Genomic DNA, 23500 nt, shown 5'->3' on the forward strand with positions numbered 1-23500 from the left:
GTTCTGTGCTTGTCTGTCTTGACAATGTTGGTAACAGCTTTTATCCACACTTGTCCTGGAACAGCTGGACCCTGTATTTGGGTTTGTTTATAGCAGCTCCTAGTACTACTGTGAAGCAGGACATCACAGCCCCATTTAATGGTCAAGATCATGAGCTCAAAGAGAGAAAGGGGAGGAAACCTCAGTTATATGTATGTGCTTGACATAGTTTGTACGGGCTTAAATTTACCTCTCTCTTCCTTCCTTCCTTCCTTCCTTCCTTCCTTCCTTCCTTCCTTCCTTCCTTCCTTCCTCCCTCTCTCCCTCCCTCTCTCCCTCCCTCCCTCTCTCCCTCCCCCTCTTCCTCCCTTTCTCTCTGTCTCTGTCTCTCTGTCTGTCTCTCTGTCTCTCTGTCTCTGTCTCTGTCTCTGTCTCTCTCTCTCTCTCTCTCTCTCTCTCTCTCTCTCTCTCTCTCTCTGTTTTACTCTGGCCTTGGGCTCTTAGCTACCCTCCTGTAAATGCTGCAATTACAGGTGTCAGCCATCACACCGCCATGAACTTGATTTTTCAACCTTGTGTGGGCTTGAAGACACTGCATGAGGCTCTTCAAGCTCATCAGAGCCCTGCCACCTCCCACTCAGACTCCCTAGAAACAGAGACACAAATCCATGAGGCTAGCAAGACTGGTCACTGGCGTGAGGGGACGGGGTGGGCTTCACAGAGGCTCCCCTGAGGCGGGGCTGTCATTCAAGGGCAGATGGGGAGGTGTTCTACACCTTTTGATTAACTGTATGTCTTGAAGGGAGTAGGTGATTAATCCTTCTAGAATGTGCTGGCCAATTTTGCTGCTGCTGGATTTTTTGCTGAGCGATCGATCGACCAACTGCATCTTAACAGAGTTTGGAATTGCAAAATCAGTTCAGTGAGGTGTCTTATGGAGAAGGCCCCGCAGCTGAGGTGCAAGGCCGTGTGGCCTATAGCCTGTGCCTCTCAAGGCTTTTCTGGGTGCAAGGTGGAATTCTCTCAAGAGTTATTTGCACCATGTAGCCTTCAGGAAGGTTCCAGAAGGGGAGGGAGACATAGTAAGGAAGTGGCCTGACTACAGGCCTTCCTCAAAAGGCAGAAGGGCTCTTGTGTCCTATGCTGAGGTCTCTGTTTCTGATTGTTGTACACGAAAGAGGAAATATTATGGTTCCTAGGAGCAGAATGACTCCCCTGAAATACAACAAGGAATAATTGCAGATCCAGGATTCAAACCAAGAACTGAAATACTGAAATTGAGAGAGAGAGAGAGAGAGAGAGAGAGAGAGAGAGAGAGAGAGAGAGAGAAGAGAGAGAGAGAGAAGAGAGAGAGAGAGAGATGAGAGAGGGGGCAGGATGAAGTGGGGGGGGGTGCAGGGGCCCTGAGTAACTCCTTGGCCTGGTTCAGCACCATCTCATCCTGAGCTGCACAACTGTTGGGAAGTTGCAGCTGGATTTGGTGGATGCTTTGGAGTCCCTAGGTTAAATGAGAGGGGAAGCCCCTGGTCTTTGGGGGTTTGATGCCCCAGTGTAGGGGGATACTGGAGCAGTGAGGAGGAGTGAGTGGGTGAGGGAGCACCCTCATAGAGGCAAAGGGGAGGGGGGAGAGGACAGATGGGATGGGGGCTTGTGGAGGGGTAACCAGGAAAGGGGATATCATTTAAGATGTAAACAAATGGAATGATTAATTAAAAAATTAATTAAAATAAAACCCTAAAACCCCAAACTAAAAACCCAAAACAGTAGCTTTTCCTGAGAAGGGAAGCAGTGTGAGCAAGGACCACAGCCAAGGCCGCAGGCCCCCATATCCAGGGCTTCAAGAGTTGTAAACTGACAGTCTGAAGGGTGGAGCTGGTGAGATGGAGGAGCAGAGGCTGGGGTGGGCTGGGTTGCTCTGGGGATCTGAAAGCCTCATTTTGAAGGTCTTTTATGCGAACTCCTCCCAAATTTGGAAACTAAAAATGTTGAAATATTGCTCAATTATACTGGGTGGAGACCCTGAAAGTTTCAAAGAGGCAACATGTCATGGCTCCAGCTAACCCTAACTGCAGAGCATAGCCTCTGAGCGTGCTGTGCCCCAAGGGCTGTCAGGACAGTGAGCAGCACATGGACTGCAAATCTGAAACACCTGCTGTCCCAGAGCCCTGCATGGCCTGGTCTTTTCTCCCCCTTTGGGGTAGGATGGTGGGTCTGGAGAGTCCTGGGATCCAGGGCAGGAAAACTGTAAGGGAGCCTCAGAGCTGATGATCTCCTAGTCTTCTCTTCAGGGTAAGCTGCAGATTCTTACACAGCTCTGCCCAGCCTGTTGGTGTTCTGCTGAGAGGCCTCACATCTGGCAATGCAACTCAGGGAAGACATCAGTTGTGCAAACCTCTTGTGCCAGGCCCTGTGTGTGTGTGTGTGTGTGTGTGACGGTGCAGGGCTGGAGGGATGTGGTCATGGAAGGAGGGAGGTGACATGGGGGTGAGCGAGTGCAGCGACGGTGGGATGTGGAGGGACCCCCCTGGAAGAGCCCCAGAGGGTCTGTGCAGCCTGCCTTCTTCTCTGGATGGGTGTGGGGGAGGAGCAGCCCAGCAGGCTTCTCCCTCCTGAGCCTTTGGGTCTTAGGTTTTTGTGTTCTGAAGCTGTTGAAAAGGTTGGAGAGACTCTGCTTTGAAATGCAAGATGACTTCTACAGGAAAAATGATCAGATTCCTCCCAATCTCTTGTTCCCAGCAGAAGAGGTGGTATTTTATCATTGTGGCATTGTATCGCCGCCTCTGCTAAAACCATCTGAAAGCTTGCCAGGGTAACAAAGGAAGGTAAAGTGGGATGACTCAGTACTGAGTCGTGAGAGGCTCCCCAAAGCAGGAGAGACGCTTTCCCTCCCCCAACGCCTCGCCTCGGCTTGGAAACAAAGGCAGACCAGTCCCAAGTCAGCGCCTGCCTTGCAGGGTCCTGTCTGGTCCCCATTTAGCAGAGTTTCAGCTACCCAGCTCCATACTTTGTGAGTCTCCACCAGCTTCTCTGTGCTGGGGAATTCGCCCACATAAAGACTCTGCAATAAGGGATAACTGTGCTGAGTTAAGACAACGCTGAACTATAGCGGTTGAGCAGAATGCATTTGTCACTGTAGGAAATCTCAGGGCTCGCATGCTAATGAGCCCTCCACGAGCAGGTTGTAATGTGCAGTGTTTCTCAAACCTGAGTAGGAGTATTTTAAAATACACCTCTCGTAAGATTGTGGGGTGATGGTTCTGTGGAACTCATTCTAAATTACAGTGACTCAATCTAACGTTTATTAAAATATTATGAGGACTAACCTTACAAAATGACTGTGAATTAAACTCTTGCCATCTACATAAACTCTTCTCCAAATAACTCTCCATCCATCCCTCTTGGCACCACACATCTACCCACACAAAGAGCCACCTATCCATCCTTCCTACATGCATGCATTTATTCATCCCCATCTATCTACCATTAAATCCATCATGTCTTCTGATCCATCTATCCACATGTATCCAGGGTATCCATCTACCCACATGTGTATCCATCTATCCATGTATGTATCCATCTACCAACATGTGTATCCACATACCCACATATGTACCCATCTACCCACATGTGTATCCATTTACTTACATGGGTGTTTATCTACCCACATGTGTATGCATCTACCCACATTTTATCCATTTACCTTATATGTATACATCTCCCCACATGTGTATTATTCTAGCCATATGTGTATCCATCAACTGTCATGCCCGTCTAAGACATGTACCCATCTATCCACATGTGCATCCATCTACTTACATGTGTATCCATTTACACACATGTGTATTCATCTATACATGTGTGCATCCATCTACCAATATATTAATTGATGTCACATATGTATTTATTTTATCCATCTACCCACATGTATAAGCATCTACCCACATGTGTATCCCTCTAGCCACATATGTATCCATCAATCCATATAGGCTCAATCTGCCCACATGTGTATCCTTTACCTACATATGAATCCATCTACCCACATATATATACATCTACCCACATGTGTATCCATCTACCCATATATGTATACATCTGCTCACATGTTCCTCCATCTGATCACACGTGTATCCATCTACCCAAATTCATATCCATTTACCAACTAGTGTATCTGCCTACCCATATGTGTATAATTCTATCCACATGTGTATCCATCTATCCACATATGTATCCATCTACCCACATTTGTATTATCTACCCCCATGTGTATCATTCTACCCTATATGTGTATCCATCTGTGTATATGTGTATTCATCTACCCAGATATTTATCCATTGTATCCACCATTTCATATGTGTATAAATCTACTGTCATATGTTTCTTTCTACCCACCTGTGTATCCATCTAGTCACATAGGTACTTTCAGTGCACAAGTGTATCTATCTAGCAATATATGTATCATTTTACCAATATTTGTATCCATATATCTACATATATATCCATATATTCACATGTGTTTCAATCAACCCAAATATGTATCTCTTTACCTACAAGTGTACCCATCTACCTACTAGTGTATCCTTCTACTGACATGTGTATCCACCTACACACATGTGTATTCATTATATTGATCTACCCACAAGTGTGTCCCTTTTATCCATCTACATATATATATATATATATATATATATATATACACACATCTACTTAAATGTGTATCCATTTACCCACATGTATATCCATCACCCACATATGTATCCATGTATTTATTGTATATATTTACATACTTTTAAATATCTACTCAAATGTGTGTCCTTCTACCCACCTTTACACAATCTATACACAAATCTATTCATCTACTTGCATATGTATCCATCTACCCACTTGTGTATCTTTCTACACAAATGTGGATCCATCTACCCACATATATATTCATAAACCCACATGTATATATATCGATTGATCTATGTATACAACTACCCACATGTGGATCATTCTACTCACATGTGTATCCACCTACCCACATGTGTATGTATCTACTCATATGTATCTACTCATTTTACCCACATTTGTATCCATCTACCTACATATATAGTCATCTGCCCACATCTGTTTCCATCAGCCCAAATGTATATCCCTCTACACACATGTGCACGCATTTATCAACAAGTGTATCCAGCTATCCACATGTGTATCCACCTACTCACACATGTAATCAGTGTACTGTTCTACCCACATGTGTATCCACCTACTCACACATGCAATCAGTATACTGATCTACCCACATGTGTATCCACCTACTCACATATGTAATCAGTGTATTAATCTACCCACATGTGTACTCACCTACTCACATATATAATCAGTATATCGATCTACCCACATGTGTATCTATCTACCCACATGTGTATGCATTGTATCCATCTACTCATATATGTGATGTACCCATGTACCCATACATGTATCCATGTTCCCATATATGTATCCATGTTCCCACATGTGTATCATTGTATCCATCTACCCACATATGTATACAAGTTCCTAACTTCTTATCCATCTACCCACAAGTGTATCCTTCTAACCACATGTGAGTCATTCTAACCACGTGTGTATCCCTTTAGTCACATATATCCATCTACCCACATGTGTATGCATCACCCTCATGTGTATCAAAATATGCACATGTGTTTTCGCTCACCCACATGTTATCTTTCTACCCACATGTGTATCCATCCTCCAACATGTGTATCCATCCACTCACTTATGCATCCTTCTATTCACATGTTGTATCCACTATCAACATGTGTATCCATCTACTCACATTTATATCCATCTACCCACATGTGCATCTATCTACCCACATATAAATCATTCTACCCACATTTGTATCCATCTACCCACCTAAATATTCATCTACCCAAATGGGTATTCATCGACCAAAATGCCTATTGATCTACCCACATGTGTATCCATGTAATCTCATGTGAATTCATCCCAAGTGTATTCAACTACCCACTTGTGTATCCAGCCAGCCACATGTATATCCAGCTATCCAATGTGTATTGATAGTATCCATCCTCCCATATGTGTTTCCATCTATGCACATGATCTTCAACTACCCACAAGGATATCCATCTACCCAAATGCACATCTACCACATATGTGGGACATATATCTACCACATATGTAGGACATATATCTACCACATATGTAGGACATATATCTACCATATCTACCCATAAGGAAATCTATCTACTCACATATGTATTCATCTACTCAGATGTATTTCCATTGTATCCATCTACCTACATGTGTATCCATATACTCACATATGTATCCATCACCCACATGTGTATACATCTACCTACAGTTGTATTCATCTACCCACATGTGTATACATCTCCCTACATATATATCTAACTACCCACACATGACTACATCAACTATTTAATTACACACATGTGACCATCTTGACTTCTGCGACTGAGCTGGCTGTTACAGCCAGGAATGCAGAGAACATCCAAGTGTAAGATCACTTGGGACTCGGACTGCCAGGGCCTGACCTACATCCAGGAGCTGGGCAGCACCACAGCCAGCTGTACAACTACCCTGCCAGGGGATATCTGCCCTGCAGGGAGTCCTATGGTTAGAGGGAATCACACATTTAGAGGTGAGGCCACCATCTTTGCTCCTGTAACTGAGCAGACAAGTGTAGCCAGGCACACAGGGAACACCTGAGTGTAGATCACTTGGGATTCCATCTGCCAGGGCCCCACCTATACCCAGGAGCTGGGCAGCCCAAGAGCACTCTGTGCCAGGGGAAAGTCAGTCACCCAGGGGTGCTGAGATAGGCTTGCAGGCACACAGGAGGAACAAGCACCATCCAGTGACAGCAGGACCAACTAACACCAGAGACAACCAGATGACAAAAGGCAAACGAAGGAATGTTACTAACAGAAATCAAGGCAATATGGCACCATCCAAACCCAATTCTCCCACAAAAGCAAGTCCTGGATACCCCAACACACCAGAAAAGCAATATTTGAATTTAAAATCACAGCTCATGATGCTGTTAGAAGGCTTCAATAAGGACATAAATAACTCACTTAAAGAAATACAGGAGAACACAAGTAAATAGGGAGAAGCCCTTAAAGAACTGCAGGAAAACACAACAAAACAGATGAAGGAATTGAATAAAATCATCCAGGATCTAAAAACGGAGGTAGAAATAATTAAAAAAAAATCACAAAGGGAAACAAATCTGGACATAGAAAACCTAGAAAAGAAGTCAACAGACATGGATACAAGCATCAACAACAGAATACAAGAGTTAGAAGAGAGAATCTCAGATGCAGAAGATACCATAGAAAGCATTGACACAACAGTCAAAGAAAATGCAAAATGCAAAAAGCTCCTGACCCAAAACATCCAGGAAATCCAGGACAAAATGAGAGGACCAAACCAAAGGATTATAGGTATAGAAAAGAGTGAAGATTTCCAACTTGTCTTCAACAAAATTATAGAAGAAAACTTCCCTAACCTAAAGAAAGAGATGCCCATGAACATACAAGATGCTTACAGAACTCCAAATAGATTTGACCAGAAAAGAAATTCTTCCCGTCACAGAATGATTAAAACACCAAATGTACTAAACAAAGAAAGAATATTAAAAGCAGTAAGGAAAAAAGGTCAAGTAACATATAAGAGCAGACCTATCAGAATTACACCAGACTTCTCATCAGAGACTATGAAAGCCAGAAGAGGCTGGGCAGACGTCATAGACTCTAAGAGAACACAAATGACAACCCAGACTGCTATATCCAGCAAATCTCTCAATTACCATAGATGGAGAAATCAAGGTATTCCATGACAAAAACAAATTTACACAGTATCTTTCCACAAATCCAGCCCTTCAAAGGATAATGAATGGAAAACACCAACAAAAGGAGGGAAACTACAAACTAGGAAAAGCAAGAAATTAATCTTCTTTCAACAAACCCAAAAGAAGATAACCACACAAACATAAAAATTACATTAAAAATAGCAGGAAGCAACAATCACTATCCCTTAATATCTCCTAACATCAATGGATTTAATTCCCCAATAAAAAAAAAGACTGGATAAGTACACAGAACCCAACATTTTGCTGCATACCAGAAATGAATCTCAGTGTCAAAGACAAACACTACCTCAGAGTAAAAGGCTGGAAAACTGTTTTCCAACCAAATGGTCCCAGGAAATGAGCTGGAGTAGCTATTATAATATCCAATAAAATAGACTTTCAACCGAAAATTATCAAAAAAGACACAGAAGGACAATTTATACTCATCAAAGGAAAAATCTACCAGGAAGAACTCCCAGTTCTGAAAATCTCTGCCCCAAATACAAGGGCACCCTCATTCATAAAAGAAACTTTACTAAAGCTTAAAGCACACATCGCACTCCACACAATAATTGTGGGTGACTTCAACACCCCGCTCTCCTCAATGGACAGATCAGGGAGACACAAACTAAACAGAGACATGGTGAAACTAACAGAAGTTTTGGACCAAATGGATTTAATAGATATCTATAGAACATTTTATCCTAAATCAAAAGAATATACCTTCTTCTCAGCACCTCATGGTCCCTTTTCCAAAATTGACCATCTAATTGGTCACAAAACAGACCTTAACAGATATAAGAAGATTGAACTAATCCCATGCCTCCTATAAGATCACTATGGAGTAAGAGTGGTCTTCAATAGCAACAAAAACAACAGAAAGCCCACATGCACATGGAAGCTGAACAATGCTCTACTTAGTGATGACTTGGTCAAGGAAGAAATAAGGAAAGAAATCAAAGACTTTTTAGAATTTAATGAAAATGAAGGCACAATTTTATGGGACCCAAATTTATGGGACACAATGAAAGCAGTGCTAAGAGGAAAATTCATAACTCTGAGTGTCTACAAAAAGAAACTGGAGAGAGTATACACTAGCAGCTTAACAGCACACCTGAAAACTTTAGAACAGAAAGAAGCTAATGCATCCAAGAGGAGTAGAAGTCAGGGAATCTTCAAACTCAGGGCTGAAATCAACCAAGCAGAAACACAAAGAACTATATAAAGAATCAACAAAAACAGGAGCTGGTTCTTTGAGAAAATCAACAAGATAGATAAACCTTTAGCCAGACTAACTAGAAGGCACTGAGACAGTATCCAAATTAACAAAATCAGAAATGAAAAGGGAGACATAGACAAAGGAACCTGGGGAAATTAAAAAAAAAAAAACATCAGATCCTACTACTGGAAAATCTGGATGAAATGGCAATTTTCTAGACAGATACCAAATACCAAAGTTAAATCACAACCAGATAGACCATCTAAACAGTTCCATAACACCTAAAGAAATAGAAGTGGTCATTGACAGTTTTCCAACCAAAAAAAGCGGAGGACCAGATGACTTTAGTGCAGAATTCTATCAGACTTTCAAAGAAGGCCAACACTAATACTCTTCAAACTATTCCACAAAATAGAAACAGAAGGAACACTACCCAACTTGTTCTATGAAGACACAATTTTGCTGATACCAAAACCACACAAAGATCCAACAAAGAAAGAGAACCTCAGACCAATTTCCCCTATGAATATCGATGTAAAAATACTCAATAAAATTCTTGCCAACTGGATCCAAGAACATATCAAAACAATCATTCGCCATGATCAAGTAGGCTTCATCCCAGGGATGCAGGGATGGTTCACTATATGGAAATCCATCAATGTAATCCACTCCATAAACAAACTCAAAGAAAAAAACCACATGGTCATTTCATTAGATGCTGAAAAAGCATTTGACAAAATTCAGCATCCCTTCATGTTAAAAGTCTTGGAAAGAATAGGAATTCAAGGCCCATATCTAAACATAGTGTAAAGCAATATACAGTAAACCAGTAGCCAACATCAAACTAAATAGAGAGAAACTTGAAGCAATCCCACTAAAATCAGGGAGTAGACAAGGCTGCCCTCTCCATATTTATTCAATATAGTACTTGAAGTTCTAGCTAGAGCAATTATACAACAAAAGGAGGTAGAAGGGATACAAGCTGGAAAAGAAGAAATCAAATTATCACTATTTGCAGATGATATGATAGTATACTTAAGAGACCCAAAAAACTCCACCAGAGAACTTCTACAGCTGATAAACAACTTCAGCAAAGTGGCTGGTTATAAAATCAACTCAAGCAAATCAGAAGTATTCCTATACTCAAAGGATAAACAGGCTGAGAAAGAAATTTGGGAAATGACACCCTCCACAATAGCCACAAACAAAATAAAGTACCTTGGTGTGACTCTATTCAAACAAGTGAAAGATCTGTATGACAAGAACTTCACGTCTCTGAAGGAAGAAATCAAAGAAGACCTCAGAAGATGGAGAAATCTTCCATGCTCATGGATTGGCAGGATTAATATAGTAAAAATGGCCATCTTGCCAAAAGCAATATACAGATTCAATGCAATCCCCATCAAAATCTCAACTCAATTCTACATAGAGTTAGAAAGAGCAATCCTCAAATTCATCCAAATAACAAAAAACCCAGGATAGTTAAAACTATTCTCAACAGTAAAAGAACTTCTGGGGGAATCAGTATCCTGGACCTTAGGCAGTACTACAGAGCAATAGTGTTAAAAAAAAAAACTACATGGTATTAGTACAGTGATAGGCAGGTAGATCAATGGAATAGAATTGAAGACCCAGAAATGAACCTACACACCTATGGTCACTTGATCTTTGACAAAGGAGCTAAAACCATTCTGTGGAAAAAAGATAGCCTTTTCAATAAATCATGCTGGTTCAACTGCTGGCTAGCATGCAGAAGAATGCAAATTGATCCATGCTTATCTCCTTATACTAAGCTCAAGTCTAAGTAGTTCAAGGACTTCCACATAAAACCAGACACACTGAAACTAATAGAAAAGAAACTGGGGAAGACCCTTGAGGACATGGGAACAGGGGAAAATTTCCTCAACAGAACACCAATAGCTTATGCTCTAAGATCAATAATTGACTAATGGGACCTCATAAAATTACAAAGTTTCTGTAAGGCAAAGGACACTGTCAATAGGACACAGTGGCAACCAACAAACTGGAAAAAGATCTTTACCAACCCTACATTTGACAGAGGGCTAATATCCAATATATACAAAGAACTCAAGAAGTTAGAATTCAGAGAACTAAATAACACTATTAAAAAATGGGGTACAGAGCTAAACAAAGAATTTTCACCAGAGAAATATCAATGTCTGAGAAGCATTTAAAGAAATGTTCCAATCCTGAGTTATCAGGGAAATGCAAATCAAAACAACCCTGAGATTTCACCTTATACCAGTCAGAATAGCTAAGATCAAAAACTCAGGAGACAGCAGGTGTTGGCAAGGATGTGGAGAAAAAGGAACACTCCTCCACTGCTGGTGGGATTGCAAGTTGGTACAACCACTCTGGAAGTCAGTCTGGTGGTTCCTCAGAAAATTGGGCATGATAGTACTGGAGGACCCTGTTATACCACTCCTGGGCATATACCCAAATGATTCTCCAGAATGTAAGAAGGACACATGATCCACTATGTTCATAGCAGCCCTATTTACAATAGCCAGAAGCTAGAAAGAACCCAGATATCCCTCAATGGAGGAATGGATACAAAAAAATGTGGTACATTTATACAATGGAGAACTACTCAGCTATTAAAAACAATGAATTCATGAAATTCTTATGCAAATGGGTGGAACTGGAAAATATTATCCTAAGTGAGGTCACCCAATCACAAAAGAACGCACATAGTATGCACTCACTGATAAGTGGATATTAGCCCAGAAGCTCGGAATACCCAAGACACAATTCACATATCAAATGATGGCCAAGAAGAAGGAAGGAGAGGCCCCTGGTCCTGGAAAGGGTCGATGCAGCAGTGTAGGGGAATACCAGGACAGGGAAGCAGGAAGGGGGTGATTGGGGAATCAGGGGGAGGGAAGAAGGCTTATGGGACTTTCGGGGCAGGGGGATCCAGGAAAGGGGAAATCATTTAAAATGTAAATAAAGAATATATCTAATAAAAAATAAAATGCTAAAAAATTACGCACATGTGTATCCATCCACCCACCTATGTATTCATTTTATCCATCTACTCACATGTGTATCCATATCTTGACATGTATATCCATCTACCCACACACATATCCTTCTACCCACATGTATATCCATCTACCAACATGTGTATCCATCAATTCACATGTTTATCTATCTACCCATATGTGTATCATTCTTCCTACATTTGTATCCATCTACCCACCAAAATATTCTTCTACCCACATGGCTATTCATTGACCAAAATGTGTATCCATGTACATATATGTATATCCAACTATTCACATGTGTATCCATCTACTCACATGTACATCCACATAATTTATATTCATCTTCCCACATGTGTATTCATCTATCCTCATCTGTATCCATCTACCCTCACTTGTATAAAACTACCCGCCTATGTATTTGTCTACCCATATATGTGTTGACCTATCCAATATGTATTCATAGCATCCATCTACCCACAGATGTATTCGTCTACCTACATGTTCTCCAACTATCAAGATGTGTATTCATCTACCCAAATGTGCATCTATCTACCCACATATGTAGCCATCTACCCAGATATATTTACTTTGAATCATCTAACCATATGTTTATCCACCTAACAACATATGTATCTATTTACCCACATGTTCGTAATCTACCTACATTTTTATTCATCTACCCACATATGTATACCTCTACCCACATGTGTATTTTTCTATCTACATGTGTATCCACCAATCCATGTGTTTTCATCTACCCACATGTGTATCCATTTACCCACATGATTATCCATCTACTCACATGGTTATACCAATACCCATATGTGCATCTATCTACCCACATTTGTATCCATCTACACACGTGTATCCATCTATGCATATGAATATCTATCTACCCACGTGTATTTACATTTAGCCACATGAGTATCCATTTACCCATATGAGTATCCTAATACTCACATGTTTATCTATCTACCCACTGTGTATACATCTATATGCACATATATCCATTGTATCCATCTACACACACATGTTCATCAAAACACGTGTATATCCATTTACACAAGTTTTTCCATCTACCCAAATGTGTATTCAACTAACCATATATGTATGCATCTACTCACATGTGTACTGATCTACCTACAAGTGTATTTATCTATCCACATGTGTACCCAGCTACACACATATGTATTCGTCTACCCACATATGTATCCACACATGTGTATCCATCTACCCACATGTATATAAAACTACCTATCTTTGTATATATTCACACACATATGTATCTTTCTACCAACATATGTATCCATCTACCCATATGTGTAGTCATCTACCCATCTATATATCCATTGTATACATTTACTCACACATGTATCCATCTATCGACATGTATATCCATCTACTCACTTGTGCATCTATCTACCCATATATGTGTCATTCTACCCATATTTGTATCCATCTACCCACTTGGGTATCCATTGATCAAAATGTGTATCAATCTACACACCTATGTATCCATCTACCCACATGTATATCTATCTATCTACATGTGTATCCAACTACCTACTTATGTATCCATCTACCCACATGTATATTCTTCCTCCAAAATGTGTATCCATTTTTTCACATTCATATACATTTACTTCCACGTGTATCCATTTACCTACATGAGTATCCACCTACCCACATGAGTATCCTTCTACCCACATGTGTATCCTTCTACCCACATGTGTATCTACTTACGTGTATGTGTATCATTTTAACCCACATTTGTATTTATCTACCAACATATATCCATATATCCACATGTGTTTCCATCAAACCAAATATGTATCCTTCTACTCACAAGTGTATCCATCTACCCACCTGTGTATCCAACAATGCACATGTGTATGCATCTACCCACTTGAGTATTATACTACCCACATATATATCCAAACACCCACAAGTGTATCATCCTACCTGTATGTGCATACATCTACCCACATATGTAGACATCCATCCACATACGTATCCATTGTATCCATATTCTGACATATCTATCCATCTACCCTCACGTGTATCCATCTATTCACATATGAATCCACCTACCCACTTACATATCCATCTACCCAATGGGTATCCACCTATCCAGTGTAAATTCATTATATCCATCTACCCACATGTGTATACATCTATCGGAATGTATATCTATGTCTACACAGGAGTATTCAACTACTTTATCCATCTACCTACATATGTATCAATGTACCCTCATGTGTATACATCTACCTACATTTGTTTTCATCTACCACATGTGTATTCTTCTACCCACATGTGTATACATCTAAACACACATGCATCTGTCTACCTACATGAGTATCCATTTACACACATTAGTATTCCTCTAACCAAATGATTATCCTTTGACCCAGATGTCTATTTACTCACACGTGTATTCATCTACACATATATGTATCCATTATATCCATCTACCTACATATGTATCCATCTACACACAAGTGTATCCATCTACCCACATGTGTGTCCATATATCCATATGTGTATCCATCTACCCACATGTGATTCTACTTAACCATATGTGTATTTTTTATCCATATACCTACATGTGTATACATCTACTCACATATGTATCCATCTACAACATATGTATTCTTCTATCCATATGCTTCTATTTTATCCATTTATTGTCATGTGTACTCATCTACTCAGATGTGTATTTACCTATCCATATGTGTAGCCATCTATGAATATATTTATAAATCTACACACACGTTTATCAATCTATTCACTTGTGTATTCAATGTGTCCAAATACCCACATGTGTTTCCAGCTACAGAAATGTATATCCACCATTTGAATCCACCTATCCACATGTGTTTCAGTCTAATCACATGTGGGTTGCTCTAGTGACATGTGTATCCATCTACCCACATGTGTATCCAACTGCCTCTACATGAACCCAACTATCCACATGTGTATCATCCTATCCACATGTGTATCTATGTACCCAATAAATATCCATCAAACCACATAGGTATCCATGTACTGATAAGTGCATCCATTGTGTCCATCTACACAAATATGTATACATCTCACCACAAGTGTATCCATCTATGCACTTGTGTATCTGTCTACCGACATGAGTATTCTACCCAAATCTGTATCCATCTACACACATATGTATTCATATCTATTCATATGTGCATACATCTACCCATATGTGTATTGTCTAGAGATGTGTGTATCTATCTCCCCAAAAGTGTATATACATCTACCAACATGTGTGTCCAATTACTCACATGTGTCTCCATCTTTCCACCTGTGTATCCACCTAGGCACATATGTATCCATTATATCCAGCTACCAACATATATATGCATTGAATCTATCTACTCACATGTGTATCCACCTACTAACATGTGTATTCACCTACCCACATGTGTATCCATCTACCCACATGCATATCCTTGTACACACACATAGGTATCCTTATAAGCACATGTGTATGTAGATACCAGATACATGTATATCTGCCCATATGTGTGTCCAACTAGGCACATGTATATCCATCCAGTAACATGTGAATCATTCTGCCCACAAATGTATCCATCTACCCACATATTTATCCATTGTATTCATCTTCTCACATGTGTATCCATCTACCATCATGTGTATCATTCTATCTACATGTATGTCCATCTACCCACATATATGGACGTATGTCCATACATATATGGGCATACCCATACCCATATATGTATGCTTCTACTCACATGTGTATCCATGTACCTATAAGAGTATCCATCTACTCACATGTGTACCCATCTACCCATTTGAGTAGATGCGGACACATGGGTGTCCATCTACCCATTTGAGTATCCATCTTCTCACATGTGTATTCATCTACCCACATGTGTACCCATCTACCGTCATGTGTATCCATCTACCCACATGTGCATCTACCCACATGTGTACCCATCTACCGTCATGTGTATCCATCTATCAAATGCATATCTGACTACCCATATATGTATTCATTTAACCACATGCGTATCCATCTACCCACATGAATATCCATTGTAACATTCTACTCACAAACGTATCCATATACACAAATGTGTATTATTTTACCAACATGTGTATTCATCTACCCTCATATATATCCATTGGCCCACATGTGTATCCATCTACCCACATGTGTATCCACCTAAGTAGATATGGGTATCTATCTACTTACAAGAGTATCATTATACCAATATGTGTATCCCTCTACTCACATATATACCCATCTCTCCACATGTGTATCCATTGACCTATGTATGTGTCCATGTAATGATATGTATATCCATTCACACACATGTGTATCAAACTACCCACATGTGTATGCATCTACCCACATGTGCATTATTTTACCCATATGTCTATCCATCTAACTACATGTGTATCCACCCACACATATGTATTCATTGTATCCATCTACTCACATATGTACCCACTTACAAATATGTGTATTCATCTACACAGATGTGTATCAATCAATCCACATGTGTATCCATCTACTGTCATGTATATCCTTTTGCCCACATGTGTATTCATCTACCCACGCAGGTATCCTTCTACCCACATGTTAATCCATCTACCCACATATGTATCTATTTACCCATGTGTGATTCCAACTACCCACATGTGTATTCAACTAAGCACATGTGCATTCTTCTACCCATATATTTATCCATTTACATGCATGGGTATCCATCTATACACATGCATATCCAACTTCCCACATGCATCCATCTACCAACATGTGTATCCTCTACCATCCTGAGTATCCATCTACCTATAATTGTATCCATTTCACAACATGGGTATACATCTCTCCCCAAGTGTATTCATCTACCCACAACTTTTTTATCTACCCACATGTTTATTCATCTACTTAAATGTGTATCTGCCTACCCAAATGTGTATCTGTCTACCCAAATGTGTATCCATCCACCCTCGTGTATCCATTACCCATATGTATATATCTATTGTATTTATCTAACTAAATATGTACCCATCTTCCGATATATGCATCCATAAGCTCACATGATATTCATCTAAACACTTATCTATCCATCTACTCACATGTGAATCATTTTACCCATATGTGTATCTGTCTAGCCACATATACACTCATCTACCCACATGTGTATTCATTTACCTACATGTTAATCTATCAATTCATATGTATATCCATCTATCCATATGTATATCCATCTATCCACAGGTCTATCATACTACACAAAATTTTATAATTCTGCACACATGTGTATCCATCTACCCACATGTGCATCTACCCACCCATATGTGTATCCACTGTATCCATCTATCATATGTGTATCTGACATCCCACATGTGTATCCAACCTGCATATATTTCCATCTACCCACATGCATCCATCTACGCATATGCATATCTGTTAACCCATATGTCTACCCATTTACCCACATGTGTATCCAGCTTCACACATGAGTATTCTTCTACCTACATATTTATTCACTGTATCCATCTTCTCACATGTGTATCTATCTACCAACATGTGTATCCTTCTTCCTATGTGTGTATCCATCCATGCACATATGTATCCTTTTGCTCACGCATGCATCCATTTACCCACATGTGTATCCATGTACCCATATGTGTATCTATTTCCTATAAGTGTACCATTTTACCCACATTTCTATCCATCTAATCACATATATATCCATCTACACATGTGTATCTACCAAACCAAATCTGTTTTTCTCCACCTACATGTATACCCATCTACCAACAACTGTATACCTGTACCTACATGTGAATCTATGTACTCTCATGTGTATCTGTCTACCCATATGCATATACATATAACAACATGTGTATACATCTACCCACATGTATATCCATCTCCTCACACATGTATCCAACTACCCCCATGAGTATCCTTATAGCCATGTGTATTTTTCTACCCACATATGTTATTCATCTATGCATGCACATATCCATCAACTCACATGTATATCCAGCTATGCATGTGTGTATTCTTCTACTCACATATTTATCCATTGTATTAATCTCCTCTCATGTTTATCCATCTATCCAAATGCCTATTTGAATACACACATGTATCCATCTACCCACATGTGTATCTTCTACCCACAAAGGTATCCCATCTAGCGACATATGTAGCCATTTGCCAAAATGTGTATACATCTACCCCCATGTGAATTTATCTACCCACAAGTTTATCCATTTACCCAGATGCTTATTCATCTACCCACATGTGTACCCTTCTAACTGCATGTGTATTCATCTACCTACATATGTATCTATTCACCACCATGTGCATCCAATACCTATATATGTATTCATTGTTTTTATCTGAAAAATATGTGTTCCTCTTCCCATATGTGTATCCATCAACCTACATGTGTATCCATCTACTCACATGTGTATCATTCTACCCATATGTGTATCCATCTAGCTAAATATGTATTCATCCGCACACATATGTATCCATTGAATCTCATGTTTATCTATCTATCCACATTATCCAATGTATCCATCTACATACATATGTATCCGTCTACACACATGTGTTTCCATCTACCCAAATGAGTATCAATCTACTCACATGTATATCTATTTAATGCCATGTGTATCCTTCTATCCACATATGTATCTACAGATATATGTATCGATTTATCCAAATTCTGTATCAATCTACCCATATGTGTATTCATCTACTCACACATGTATCCATCTACTCTCATGTTTTTCAAACTAACCACATGTGTATCCATGTACCCAAGTGTGTATTCATCTACTCCATATATATATATATATATCCTTCTACATACATGTGTATACTTCTACCCATGTGTATCTACCTACTCATATGTGTATCTTTTTACACACTTTTATATCCATCAACCCACATGTGTGCCCATCTACTTACATGTGTATCCATCTTCCCACATGTGTATCTATCTACCCAAAAGTGTATCGTTTTACCCACATTTCTATACATCTTACATATATATCCATTTACACACATGTGTGTCTACTGACCAACTATTTTCCTCCACCTATATGTATACCCATTTGCCAACAACTGTATACATGTACCCACTTGTGAATCCATGTATTCTCATGTGTATCCATCTACTCATATATTTATCCATCTACCCGGACATGCTTCCATTGTATCCATCTACTCACCTATGTATCCAACTACCACATGTGTATGCCATCTAACCACATCCATATCAATTTACCCACATGGGTTTCCATACACCCATGTGTGTATTCATCTACCCACATGTGTATCCATTTATGCACTTATGTATCCAACTACCCACGTATGTATACAACAACTCCCATTAGTATCCTTCTACCCACATATGTATTCTTCTACCCACATATGTATTCATCTACATGCATGTGCATCCATCTATCCAAATGCATATCTGAATACACACATGTATCTATCTACCCACATGTGTATCCTCTACCCACATAGATATCCTTCTATACACTTATGTATCCATTTACCAAAATGTGTATACATCTACCCCATGTATATTTATCTACTCACATGGTATCCATTACCCATATGTGTATCCATTGTATTTATCTAACCAAATATGTGTCCATCTTCCTATATGCTTATACATCTACCCACATGTGAACCCATCTACCCAGATTTGTATGCATCTATGCACATGTGTATTCATGTACCCACATGTGTAGTAATCTTCCTACATATGTATCCATATACCTGATGTGTATATATCTACATAAGTAAGTATTCATCTACCCCCATGTGTATCATTCTACCTACATGTGTATTCATCTACCTACTCATGTATCTAACTGTCCACATGTGTATCCATCTATGCACATGTGTATCATTGTAAGCATATGTGTATCCATCTAATGACATGTGTATACATCTATGTACATGTGTATCATTCTATGCATTTGTGTATGCATCTAATGACATGTATATCCATTCACACACATATGTATTCATTGTATTCATCAAAACATTTGTGTGTCTATCTATCCACATATGTATCCATTGTATCCATCTACATACACATGTATCCATCTACACATGTGCATATCTATCTAAAAAAGTGAGTATCCATCTACTCACATGTGTATTCATCTATTGTTATGTGTATCCTTCTAACCACATGTGTACCTATCTACTCACATGTGTACTAATCTACCTACATATGTATCCATCTACACTAATATGTATCTATCTATGCAAATAAGTATCTATCTACCTACAAGTGTGTCCATCTAACCACAGTTGTATCCATCTACTTACATTAGTATACTACTAACCATATGTGTATCCATCTACCCAAATGTGCATCCATCAACCCACTCGCATGGGTATCCATTACTCTTATGTATATTCATTGTATTTATCTAACAATATATATATTCATTTTCCTATATGTGTATCCATAAACACACAAGGTTATCCATCTAAACATACGTTAATCATCTATCCACATGTGTATCATTCATTCTACACATATGTGTATCCATCTACTTACATATATACCCATCAAACCACATGAGTATTCATTGACCCACATGTGTTTTCATCCACTCATATGTGTATCTATCTACCCACATGTGTATCCATCTACCCACATGTGATTATATTACATGCATCTACCCAATATATATCCATCTACTCACATGTGTATCCATTTATGCATGTTTCCATCTACCCACATGTGTATCCAAATACCTACCTGTATATCTATCTACCCACATGTGTATAATTCTACCCACATATGTATCCAACTATGCACATGTGTATTTTTCTACCCATATATTATCCATTGTGTCAATCTTCTCACATGTGTATACATCTACCATCATGTGTATACTGTACTTACATATGTATTCTTTTACTCACATGTGTATCCATCTACCCACGTGTGTATCCATTTACCCATGTTTTTATTCATCAATCCCTATGTCCACCATTTTATGCATTTGTATCCATCTACCTACATATATATTCATCTACCCACATGTGCATAATCAACCCAACTGTCTTTCCCTCTATCCGCATACATACCCATCTACTCACAATCATACACAGGCACCCACATGTGTATCCATCTATCTTCTTGAATATTCATTTACCCATATGCACATACATCTAACCACATGTGTATCCTTCTACTCACATGTGTATCCATCTACCCACAATTTTATCCACCTACCCATGTATGTCTCCTTTGTATTCAATTACTAACATGTATACCCATCTACCCACATATATTCATATACCCACATGTGAATACATCTACTCACATGTATTCATCTACCCACATAAATACACACCTACACTCATGAGTATACTTTTACACAGATGTGAATCCATGGACAGAGATGTATATCCATCTGCTCACATAAGTACTCACTTTATCCATCTACCCACATTTGTATCCATCTATGCACATGGGTATCCCTCTACCCACATATATATCCATTACCCAAATGTGTATTCCATCTACCTATATATGTATCCATTTACCCATATGTTTGTCCATTTACCCACATAAGTATCCAACTATACACTTATGCATCCATCTACCCTACATATGTATCCATCTACCTACATGATTTTCCAACTAAGTACATGTGTCCATATACCTGAATGTGTATCCATCTACATACATGTGTTATCCAACTACACACATGTGTATCCAACTACACACATGTGTATCCAACTATCCATATGTGTATCTATCTAACCACATATGTATCTATCTACCCAAATATGGACCCATCTACTAAGATATGTTTCCATTGTATTTATCTAACCACACATGTATTCATCTATCCACATATGTATCCATTTACCCACATGTGTGTATACACATTTACATACATTTGTATTCATCTGTCCACATGTATATGTATCTACCCACATGTGCATTCTTCTACCCATGTGTGTATCCATTTACCAACATGAGTATCCATCTACCCATGTGAATATCTATCTACCCTATGTATATCCATCTACACACATATGTATCCATTACATCTATCTACTCCAAAATGTACCCAACTATGTACATGCGCATCAATTTACCCACATGTGAATTCATCTACCAACATATGTATCCAAATACCCATATGTACACATCTATCCACAAGTGATTCCACCTACTCATATTTGTATTCAGTGTATCCATCTACCCACATGTGCATACATCTACCCACACGTGTATCATATACCCTCATATGTATCCTCCTACCCACATGTATTTCTATTTTATCCATCTAATGACATGTGTACACTTCTACCCACATATATCCACACGAGCATATATGCATCCATGTTTGCATATTTTTTAATTCTACCCACATGTGCATCCATCTACCCACTTGTGTATTCATTATATCCAAATACCTATATATGATTTTCTACCCAAACATATATCCATCTGTGCACATGTGAATCAACCTACCCACATGTATTTCTGCCTACTCACATGTGAATTTGTCTAATGACACGTGTATCCACCTACCCACATCCACATGCCCACAATTATATCCATCTACCAACATGCATATCCATGTACCCACATGTGTATCATTATATCCACATCTATGTCCATTTACACAATATATATCCCACTTTCCACCTATGTATCCATCTAACCACATAGTTGTTCATGTACTGTCAAATGTATCCATTGTATCCATCTACACACATATGTATACATCTAACCAGTAGTGTATCTATTTACATACTTATGTATCCATCTACTGACATGTGTATCCTTCTAACCAAATCTGTATCTATCCACATATATGTCCATCTACCCACATGTGAGTCATCTACCCATGTGTGTATCCATTAACACACATGTGTATACATCTACCCACATGTTTATACATCTACCAACATGTCTATCTCTCTACCCATATGTATATCATTTTACCCACATTTGTATCTATCTATCCACATATATATCCATCAACCCATATGTGTATCCACTAATGTAACTGAGTTTTCCTCCACCCACATATATAACCATCTACCCACAACTGTATAAATGTATACATATGTGTATTGATCTATCCTCATGTGAATCCATCTACCCAAATACATATACATCTAACCACATGTATATGATTCTTCACATGTGTACACACCTATTAATATATTTATCTGCCAACAGAGATATGTTCCTTTTGTATCAAACTATCCACATGTGCATCCATTTTCCACATGTGTAGACAAATACCCACATGTGTATTCATCTACCCACAAGTGATTCCATCTACCCACATGTGTACTCATCTATCCATATGTGTATCCTTTTGCATAATGTGTATACT

This window comes from Apodemus sylvaticus, chromosome 5, assembly GCF_947179515.1.
Source record: "Apodemus sylvaticus chromosome 5, mApoSyl1.1, whole genome shotgun sequence".
NCBI classification, from domain to species: Eukaryota; Metazoa; Chordata; class Mammalia; order Rodentia; family Muridae; genus Apodemus; species Apodemus sylvaticus.